The sequence below is a fragment of the Bos grunniens genome, chromosome 16 (assembly GCF_055505025.1).
Source record: "Bos grunniens cultivar Pamir isolate PY7600 chromosome 16, Bosgru_T2T1.0, whole genome shotgun sequence".
Lineage (NCBI taxonomy): Eukaryota > Metazoa > Chordata > Mammalia > Artiodactyla > Bovidae > Bos > Bos grunniens.
Genome location: NC_141180.1, coordinates 77,143,076 through 77,154,764, shown reverse-complemented (window position 1 = coordinate 77,154,764; position 11,689 = coordinate 77,143,076). Strand labels below are relative to the sequence as shown.

The 11,689-nt window shown below is 38.4% G+C and overlaps 1 pseudogene; it reads right to left on the bottom strand.

Annotated features, from left to right (window-relative positions):
- Positions 1-8,505: 8,505 nt before the first annotated feature.
- Positions 8,506-9,151, bottom strand: LOC147357051 (chromobox protein homolog 1 pseudogene; annotated as a pseudogene).
- Between the last annotated feature and the right edge of the window lie 2,538 nt (positions 9,152-11,689).

Sequence of the window (11,689 nt, the reverse complement as noted above, 5' to 3'; positions counted from 1 at the left end):
GACTCTCCAAATTTTTGTAATTACAAGGTGGTGCTTATTTGTGCACTTGACAAAATTAAATGCCAAATCAATCATAAATAGTTTTAAGAGACATCAACATGTAAGATTCTGATGATCTTTGGTTCTAGTCACTCAGTCGTGTCCCTCTGTGACCCCATGGACTATAGCCCACCAGGGTCCTTTGTCCATGGCATTCTCCAGGCAAGAATACTGAAGGGGATTGCCATTTCCTTCTTCAGGAGATCTTCCTGACCCAGGGATTGAACTAGGCTTCCTGCATTGCAGATTGAGGAAGCAGGTGTTGTGCTATACAATACGTCCTTTTAGATTATTTTATTTATATATTTAACTTTATCAGGTGTTGGTTGCAGCATGAGGAATCTTTGTAGGGTCAGGTGGGGTCTTTTTCTGCTGTGCACAAGCTGTTTAGTTGTGAAGCCACGGCTCAATAGTTGCTATGCTTGGGCCCCAGAGCACAAGGTTTCAGTAGCTGTGGTATGCAGTCTTTCTAGTTGTGGCACGTGGGCTCCAGAGACACATGCTTAGCAATTTTGGTGTTCAACCTTGTTGTTTCATAGTATGTGGGATCACAATTCCCCAATCAGGGATGGAACCTGAATCCCCTGTATTGCAAGGACAATTCTTAACCACCAGACCACGAGGAAAGTCCATCTAATTATAATTAGAAGCAAAATGTTGTCAAAGAATAGGAACTGAAAGAAAATATCATTGAACCTAAATTGGGGTAAATTGACCATCTTCATAGATTTTGGAGAGAAACACAGACAAGCAGAAAACAAAGCATGCAAAAATGCTATATATAGCCTATTTGGCTGGAGAATGCTGTGCATTCCCTATAGAAATTGGGCTACATTGTAAACTAAACACAAAGATTGTTTTAGCCAATATGGGCTATGTGTGTGCATGCTCAGTCATGTCTGACAGACTGAGCCAGACATTCTTCTGTCCATGTAATGTTTCAGGCAAGAATACTGGAGTGGGTACCCATTTCCTTCTCCTGGGGATCTTCCTGACTCAGGACCAGAACCTGAGTCTTTTGCATCTTCTGAGTTGGCAGGCAGGTTCTTTACCATCTGAACCAAATTCTAAGTGAATATAAGGCTGGCTTGCCCCTTGCTGCTGCTGCTGCTGCTGCTAAGTCGCTTCAGTCGTGTCCGACTCTGTGCGACCCCATAGATGGCAGCCTACCAGGCTCCCCCTTTCCTGGGATTCTCCAGGCAAGAACACTGGAGTGGGTTGCCATTTCCTTCTCCAATGCATGAAAGTGAAAAGTGAAAGTGAAGTCGCTCTGTCCTATCCGACTCTTAGCAACTCCATGGACTGCAGCCCACCAGGCTCCTCCATCCATGAGATTTTCCAGGCAAGAGTACTGGAGTGGGATGCCATTGCCTTCTCCAGACTTGCCCCTTAGCTTTACACTAATTTCAGATGTTGAAGTTTTCCTTCTCTGGTGAAAAGAAAAAACAAAAAACAAAGAAACATAAACTCAATGAGAATATGCAAAAGAGTGTATTTCTAAGGTCTGGAGAAGGTTTCCTAAGGTAATCAACACCACAAAGACATGAACGTTCAGAAAGTGAAGACAGAAGGAGAAAGGAAATTGTTGAAGTGACTCTTTCACATAACATATTCACTGCTGGAAATCTCTGAAAGAAAAGAGCGGTTCTCGAAAGAAACAGACCAAGAACAGACACTCAAGTCATTTTTGTCCTCACTCTTCTCCAGAAACACCATGGTTTCAACTTGGGGTTTCCTAATGTGCCTGTTTACAAATACAGAGACCTAGTTTAGATTCGCTGAATTAACAGAGAGAGGCAATCACCTAAATTCTGAGATTTTTTTTTTTTTTTTCACCAGACTGAGGGCAAAAGGAGGAGAGGGAGTTGGAGTATGAGATGGCTGGATGGCATCACTGATGCAATGGACATGAACTTGGGCAAACTTCGGGAGATGGTGAGGGACAGGGAGGCAAAGAGTCAGACATGACTGGATGGCAGAACAATAACAACCTGTACTGAGATGGCAGCCATAATTTTATCAGGGAGACTTTTTAGACTGGAGATCTGCCGTACCATCTTCATATTCATTTGGCCTTTGGTAGTGGTGGTTTAGTCGCTAAGTCATGTCCGATTCTTGTGACCCCATGGACTAGGAACCTACCAGCCTCCTCTGTCCAGTAGGTTTTATTTATAAGGGGAAACTCCTTGAGCTAGAATCTAGTTATATCTAATATTCAAGTTCTAAGTTAAAAAAGAAACTGGCAATACAGATCAAAATATATCCTGTAAAGGGTAAATAAATTGAAATATATTGAAAATGAATCAAATTTTCATATTGAGGATAAGTATTTAATTATGTTGAAGAGAGGATAAATTGGTTTGCAAATCAGACAGAATTGTCTGGGTGCAGAATTGTATCTAGCATAACTTCCACTATATGAAAAAAAAATTGAAAGGGAAGAAGAGGAGAGCTCAATAGAAACTAAAGGATAAATTATCAAAACAAAGTGGAAATGATTTCTATTTTTCAAAGTATATATATATTTTTTGATTTCCTGCTAATTGAATACAAAATGAGTCTTTACTTATTGAGCCTAGAGCTATAAGCACAGGGTTTTAAAGCTAAAGCTAGACTTTTATTCAACATACATGTCAAACCATGTTTTCTTATAATAACTGTAGATTTGTTGTTGTTGGTTTCATTTTGAGGAGATATTTATTACCTCATTGTTTTGCAATGCCCTTCCTAGGAATCAGACCTAGAAAGCTAGTGATTGCTTCTAAGTTTCAGAAAATATCTTGAGTTCTGCATTCATGCTTATAAGCCCTCTACTGTTTTTTTTTTTTTTTTTTTTTTAATTTAAATTTATTTTACTGGGGTTTTGATGCACTGAAGTACACAGACACCAAACCAAGTGGAAGCTGGGCAGAAACACTCTCTCTGTCTCCCTGAAAATGTGAAATATTGAATGGGAGCTGTCTTTTACAGTAAATGCTATAAATAGAAGGTCCAGATAGCAAAATAGACTTCCAGATAGTTTGCTTTGTAATGGATACATGCTAATGGAAATTTCCCTTCAAAGATTACAAGGACATTATCTTTCCAAAATAAAAGTTTATTTTGTGTGACCTCAAATCTAATACTAGAGAAAGAAGAATGACATTAGATACTTTTTTTAACTCTTATGTTCTTGAGTTTTTGGTCCCTAGGTCACTGTAATGCCCTAGATCATTTCCAATTTGCTAAATTGAATATCCAAACCAATGAAACTGAGTTTCCCATTGGGACATCATTAATATATGAATGCTATCCTGGGTACCACAGGAAATCATTCTCTATCACGTGTCTACAAAGTCTCACATAGTCAAGTGCCAAAGATGTCTGTAAATGTGAGTAAACCCATCACTGGAGTGTTCCCACGGTGTCAAAGTATCAATAAGATCATATATAATTTTTCCAAATTTTAGTGATAAGGCAATTTTGTCAAACATGTGCAATCAGGCAGATGTAAGAGTTGGTCTTACAGGTTATCTCTAATAATTGGTTGAAATGGTTGAAATAATTGGTTGAAATTTCATAAGAAAGTTTCAAGGAATATTTGCAGGAAAACTCCATTTGTTACAGGGAAGTAAATAATGAATTACTCAAGATAAGGAAAAAAAATATTTTAGGAGATGCAAACTGTTTGAATAACCAAGAAAGAAAAATTATACTGGTGGGACACAAGTCCACAAGTAACTTTATATTTTAATAAGAAATTAGAAGCAAATCTAGAGTGGAGATCTCTTTGAAAGTGATGCTTAGTGGGTGGCTAATTCTGAGGCAGTCTGGTGAAGTTCTGCAAAATGTAAAAAATCTACAGAACCATCAGAATTGCATGTGCTCTTCTGAAAATAATAGTCAGATGGGAATAACTTGTTATACACTATCAAAAGTTCAGATTAGTCTGCTGCTGCTGCGAAGAGTCAGACACGACTTTCACTTTCAGATTAGTCTACCTGACTCCAATTCTGTTTCTTTCCCAAGGAAAATCATATTAAACTCCCATGAATGGTGTGGCTCACATAGATATAGACAGCTACTTGGATCCAGAGTCAATTTTTCTTGTAATAGAGGGTGATTTGCAAGCAACAGCTCTTGGTTCAAGAGTTGCAGGACAGAAATTCTACTTTCTGGGCATATCCCAGAAAGGAGGACTAGGCTGTTTCCATTTGCTCTTAAAAAGGTTGAAGACAGATTTTCAACACCTAATTGAAATGAAGAAAGGTATGATAAGATCTGAGGAAAATTCTGTATCCTTGCCGGAAACCAGAGCAGTGCATACAACAAAAGTTAGGTATTCACTAGGTAGAAAGTAAGAAAATGAGAAAATGTGGAGAGGGCACAGGCAAACCATACATGGAGCCAGAACCCAGAGAAGACATTGCTGTAAGAAAGAGATCATGAAGCAGCTGTGTAGAAAGCAGATCTTAAAGGTGATGTCACTGCTTGTTTGCTAGGGCTGCCATAACAACGTGTGACAAACTGGGTAGCTCAGAACAACAGTAAATTTTATTCTTTTACAGTTTTGAAGTCTAGAAGTAAAAAATCAACATGTCAGCAGAACATGTTCCCTCCAAAGCCTCTGAGGCAGGATCCCTTCTTGATTTTTTTTCCAGATTATATTAATCTCAGGCCTTCCTTGGCCTTTTATACATCACTCAGGTTTTTGTCTCTGTCTTCCCATGGCCATCTTTTCTCTGTGTCTGTATCGTCACCTGGCACTCTCCTCTGTGTGGGTCTTGATGTCCAAGTTTCTTTTTTTTTAATAAGTACTCCAATCTTTTCAATTAGGGCCCGTCCTAATGACATCATATTAATGTGATTATGTCTACAACTACCTTATTTCCAAATAATGTCACATTCACGGGCATTGGGGATTAGATTTTCAACACACATTTTTAGGGAACACTATTCAACCCACAACAGAGATCCCGTGAAAATGTCAGACTTTATGTTTACTGGGCAGCAGCCCCACCTTTGGTGTTCACTGTTGCTCAGCATATGGTGCAATCTCAATCTCACTCCCAGTGGGAGCCACTGAACTAGTTAGAGAAAACTGGTGAATCTATACTGTCCTGGTGAACACCCCAAAATAGCTTATGGCCTTCAGCAACTTTGTTAACAAAGACTTTACCAATCATAGAATCTATAACCCAATAAAATAAAATTAGGATAAATGTAAACACTTCTTTCTCCGAGTGCAATGTATATATTCTCTGACAGTACTCTTTTTTTTGTGTGTTAGTGAATAAGAGTGACCTTCTCAATGGTATAAAATAAAAATCATTGATCTTATGATATATTACAGGTTTGCATATGAACAAAATGCACAAATATCAGACTAAAAAAATCTGAATAAACACACTGAATATGGTAGAAAATTGGAGACTAATAAAAAAATTAATCAAATTCTCCTAGAATTAAGCAAAAGGAGAAAGAAGAAAAAAGAAGTTATGTATAAAAGAGTAAGATGATTCAAAATATATGTAACAAAAGTTCCAGAAGGGAAAACAGTAAGTCCATACCTAGTCATTACTAGAGAATATTCTGTATCTCAGGGAAAAATGAGAAAAAAAATTGAGTGCAGATGGGAAATTAATAATAATATCTGCAAAAGAAATTAATATACATTGACATCACATCAATCCTTCACAGCACTAATTTGCAGAAGATAGATTTTCTAATGTTTTATTAACATCTAGAGACTACACATGTACATTAGAATATAAGCAAGGACCCAAAAATAACACCTGTATACTTTCCAGGAAGCATACTTCCTGGGAGAAAGAAAGATAAATTCATGCAATCATAAGTATTTTTAAAGGATAATGATGAGTACTGGTGAGGTAGAAAATTGGCAAAAACAAAACTGGCAGAAACAAATTTCAAAAAATGTTATATTTTCAACAAAGTTGCAGAAGTAAATACAGTAACAGAACTAGTTGTTAAATAGTGAAACTTTGCAATGTAATAATAATTTAAAAACAATTTCTAAAGTCATAAACTATATCCATAAAACTAGAAAATGAAAGAAAAAAAACCCCACAGGCTACACTTTTATTATATAAGACATGGATTGTTGCTGATGTTCAGTCACTAAGTCATGTCTGACTATCTGAGACTCCATGGAGTGTAGCACACCAGGCTTCCCTATCTCTCATTATCTCTCCAAGTCTGAACAAGCTTATGTCCATTAAGTTGGTGATGCTATCCAACTATCTCATCCTTGGTCACCCTCTACTCTTTTTGCCTTCAATCTTTCCCAGCATCAGGGTCTTTTCCAATGAGTCAGTTGTTCTGCTCAGGTGGCCAAAGTACTGGAGCTTCAGCTTTAGCTTAAGTCCTTCCAATGAGTATTCAGTGTTGCTTTCCTCTGGGGTTGACTGGTGTGATGTCCTTGTTCTGCAGGAAACTCTCAAGAGTCTTCTCCAGCACCACAATTCAAAATAACATCAATTCTTTGGTGTTCAGCCTTCCTTATGGTCCAACTCTCATGTCCATATATGACTACGGGCAAGACCATAGCTTTAACTAAAATGGACCTTTGTCAGCAAAATGATGTCTTTGCTTTTTAATATGCTGTCTATGTTTGCTCGTTTTCTTTTTCTTTGTTTTCCCTTTTTTAAAAAATTTAAATTTATTTATTTTAATTGGAGGCTAACTACTTTACAATATTGTATTGGTTTTGCCATACATGAACATGAATCATTGTCTATGTTTGTATAGCTTTCTTTCCAAGAAGCAAGTGATTTTTAAATTTCATGGCTGCAGTCACCATCCACAGTGACTTTGGAGCCCAAGAAGAGAAAATCTGTCATTGCTTGCACTTCCCCCCCTTTTATTTGCCATAAAATGAAGGGACCAGATGCCATGATCTTTTTTATTTGAATGTTGAGTTATAAGCCAGGTTTTCATGCTCCTCTTTCACTTTCATCAGGATGCTCTTTAGTTCCTCTTTGCTTTCTGATATTACAGTGGTGTCATCTATGTCTAAGGTTATTGATATTTCTCCAAGCATTTTTTTATAAATCTATATAGCTTTATTAAGACAAAAATCTGACAGTGTTGATATGAAGTTTACTTTTAAACAAAAGTTTTCACAGAAACCTAACACACATTGCTCAGATGGTAAAGCATCTACCTGCAAGATGGGTGACCTGGGTTTGATCCCTGGGTTGGGAAGATCTCCTGGAGAAGGAAATGGCAACCCACTCCAGTACTCTTGCCTGGAGAATCCCATGGACAGAGGAGCTTGGTAGATTACAGTCCATGGAGTTGCAAAGAGTCAGACATGACTGAGAGACTTCACTTTTCACTTTTTTTTTTTTTTCTTTCTAGGTGCAGCTCTAGACGATGTCAAGAACTGATGGATCTCATGATTCAAGACAGCTTTTTGAATTTTAGTTCATTCTTAGGATTAAAACATTTGTTTTGTTTTAAAGTCAACCACTGCCCCAGTATGAAAATTAAATCTTCTCCTGAGACCAGGGCTTTTGAAACTCTTGAACTTGTGCTGTCAGCGACTGAACCCTGCCACCAATAGTTTCAAAAAAACAGAGGCTCCAAGAGTTTTCCAACCTATGAGCAATGGCCCTTGTCTTTCCCTATTCACCTCCCTCCTATACCACTCTCTACCCTTCCCTAAATACGTCACCAGTGGCTTGGATGGAAAAGCTGATATTTATAACTTCAAAATAGGAAAAGAAAGGCTTGTCAATTTCATGAATTAGTACCTCTAAGACAGAATGATCTACCTGTGTATACACTCCAATAAGACTTTTTCTCCTCAACCAATTTCCATCCCCCAAATGGCAGCTTTGGTAGCTTCTTAGTCCTTTGCTGGGAGCAGCATTAAGCTCAGGCAGGGAATACCTTGGCTTCTAAGTTTCAGGCATTCACAGCTTTTAAACAGTCTCTCACAGTCCTCATTTAGGTTGCCAATGACATTTTTTGAAAGGATACAATATTATGGACACAGAACCCAATTATCATTAGTTGTTCTTGCCTTTGCTTCACCATTTCCCCAAATCTTAACAAGAATTATCCTAACCCATCTCCCTTCTTTCCCACCCCATCCCACCCATTCCAAATAATACACCAATAATAGACAAAAGATACACACATGCCACGCTGTAAAAATGTGGAGTTAACACTATCGGGAAGAAGGCTGTGTGGGTTGTGGAGACACTCTTTGAAGATCTACAGTGTCTCTTGCTCTCCCATATCCCATTCTGCATTTTGTCCTTCATAGGAGGCCCTCTGCTTTTTTCTTAAGCAAAGTTCAGAACAGGCTGCCTTGAAACACCGACACTCCTTCCCCTCCACCAGGATGGGTGTGCAAACTATACAGCACTGAATGGCTTTAAAGCACTTGGGCTGCTGTAGGGCACAGAAGCTATACTGGCTCTTCAAAGGACATCTTCTTAAGCCACCTTTATGGTGTCAAGACAAGTAGAACTCCTTCTTTCCCCGCTTGAAACCCACAGTTGGATGTGACAGGGGCTGGTATTCAAGAGAGTTAATTCTTGTCATTTTTTTGTCATCATCCTCTTAGGGGTAAGAATGCCATGTCAGCCTTTCCTCATAGAAGGGTATGACAACTTGTGCACACTTGACATTGGCTTCCTTGGCAGGGACCAGGTCATCCTCATTAGAGTTCATTTCATCAGGAACATGAGTTCTCCACTGGAGTCTGTATCTCCAGTAATCCACTCTGGTTTCAAACCCCAGCCAAAACCTTGTGGCTTTTCTGACTCTTTTTTTTTTTTTTCTTCTTTGGTTTGCTCTCCTCCCCCTTATCTTCCGAATCAGAATCAGCTTTGTGCTTGCCTCCCTCTGATTTATCTGTCTTGTGTTTTTTTGTGACTGCAGAAACTCAGCAATGAGGTCAGGGCAATCTGGGTTCTCTTCTGGCTCCCAATGTGTTATCCTCATCTGAGAACCCCTTCCACTTTAGGAGATACTCCTCTTTGCCCTTTACCACTTGACGGTCTAGAACTTTTTCCATCACATATTCTTCTTCTTCCTCTTCTTCTAGCACCTCCTCCACTTTCTTCTTGTTTTTTTTTTTTTTTTTTTTTTTTCCCATAGTTCCTGCCAGCTTTCTGGTATAAAGGATGCTGCTGCTCGGGTCTTGCAATCATCAACCCTCCCTACACTGGTTCAAGCATCCAGACTGTCCCATCCATCCTCTTCCCAATTTACTATGTCGCCTCTCCAGCCCAATCCCCCAGCTGTCCAGCCAACCCAAGTAGCATTCTCTTAGTCTATTCAGGCCAGAGAGCGGCCCTCCTTATCCCGGCAATCTTGATTCCAACTTCTAACTCTTCCAATCTGGCATTTTGCATGATGTACTCTGCATATAAGTTAAATAAACAGGGTGACAGCACACAGCCTTGTTATACTCCTTTTCCAATTTGTACCAGTCAGTGTTCTATGTAGGGTTCTAACTGTTGCTTTTTGATCTGCATACAGATTGCTCAGAAGACAGGTAAGATGGTCTAGTACTCCCATCTCTTTAAGAATTTTCCAGTTTGTTGTGACCCATAGTCAAAGGCTTTTACAAGTCAATGAAACAGAAGTAGATGATTTTCTGGAATTCCCTTGCTTTTTCTATGATCCCACGGATGCTGGCAATTTGATCTCTGCTTCCTCTGCTTTTTCTAAACCCAATTTTTACATCTGGAAGTTCTCGATGCAAGTACTGCTGAAGCCTGGCTTGAAGGATTTTGAGTATAACCTTACTAGCATGCGAAGAGAGCACAATTGTTCATTAGTTTGAAAAATCTTTAGCACTGCCTTCTTTGAAATTGGAATTAAAACTGACTTTTCCTGGTCCTGTGGTCACTGCTGGGTTTTTCAAATTTGCTGACATACTGAGTGCAACACTTTAACAGCATTAGTAGTATATAATACTTTTAGTATTATATCTCAGTGGGAATTCCATCAGTTCTACTAGCCTTATTCATAGTAATACTTCCTAAGGCGCCCTTAACTTCACACTGCAGGATGTCTGGCTCTAGGTGAGTGATCACATCATTGTGTGTGGTCTTTAACACTTTTCTGTATAGTTCTTCTGTGTATTCTTGCCACTTCTTCTTAATCTCTTCTGCCTCTTTTAGGTCCTTACCATTTCTGTGCTTTATTATGCCTGTCCTTGCATGAAATGTTCATTTGATATCTCCAATTTTCTTGAAGAGATCTCTACTCTTTCCCATTCTATTGTTTTCCTCTATTTCTTTGCATTGTTCATTGAAGAAAGCCTTTTTATCCCTCTTTGCTCTTCTCTGGAACTCTGCATTCAGTTGGGTATATCTTTCTCTTTCTCCTTTGCTTTTCACTTTTCTTCTTTCTTAATCTATTTGTAAAGCCTCCTCAGGCAACCATTTGCTTTCCTGCATTTCTTTTTCTTTGGGATGGTTTTGCACACTGTCTCCTGTACAATGTTATGAATCTCCACTCATAATTCTTCAGGCACTGTCTACCAGATCTAATCCCTTGAAACTATTTGTCTCCTATACTGTATAATCATAAAGGATTGATTTACATCAAACCTGAATGGCCTAGTGGTTTTTCTCCACTTTCTTTGGTTAAGTCTGATTTTGCCATAAGTAGCTGATAATCTGAACCACAGTCAGCTTCTGGTCTTATTTTTTTCTGACTGTATAGAGCTTCTCCATCTTCAGGTGCAAAGAATATAATCAATCTGATTTCAGTATTGACCATCTGGTGATGTCTGTCTGTAGAGTTGTCTCTTGTGTTGTTGGAAGAGGGTGTTTGCTATGATGCACGTGTTCTCTTGACAAAACTCTGTTAGCCTTTTCCCTGCTTCATTTTGTACCCTCAATCCAGATTTGCCTGTTACTCCAGGTATCTCTTGACTTCCTGCTTTTGCATTCTGATCCCTTATGAGGAAAAGGATATTTATATATTTTACTGTTAGTGGTTGGGGCGTAGACTTGGATTACTGTGGTGTTGAATAGTTTGCCTTGGAAATGAATCAAGATCATTCTGTCATTTTTGAAATTGCACCCAAAAGTGTATATTTTGTTGTCTTGTTCATTATGAGTGCTACTCCATTTCTTCTATGGGTTTCTTGTCCACAGTAGGAGATTTAATCATCATCTGAATTAAATTCGCCCATTAAATTCCCACCCATTCCCCATTCACCCATTAGTTCACTGATTCCTAAGATATTGATGTTTCCTTTTGCCATTTCCGGCTTGACCACATTCAATTTGCCTTGATTCATGGGCCTATCATTCCAGACATGAATAGAAAATAAATATTTGGACACCAAAATGGAGAAAATACGTCAATACCTGTGTCATTTGTGTATATAACATACATGAAATAAATTCCTAATGGAATAAAAAATTGGTTATTTATCTTTCAAATTATTAGAGCAACTAAAAGAGGTTCACCTATTTGCTTCAGGTAGGAAATAAGAAGAAAGAAAAGAAAATAGCATGGATAGTATCTGTCACTTTTGCCAGAAATAAGCCCCTTTATTATTTGGGGACAAATCTGCTTTTCATTGCTACAAGCTTACCATTGACTGTTATTCAGGAGCATAATGAAGTGATGACAAAATCAAGGTAAAACATATTTAGTTCAGTATATATGT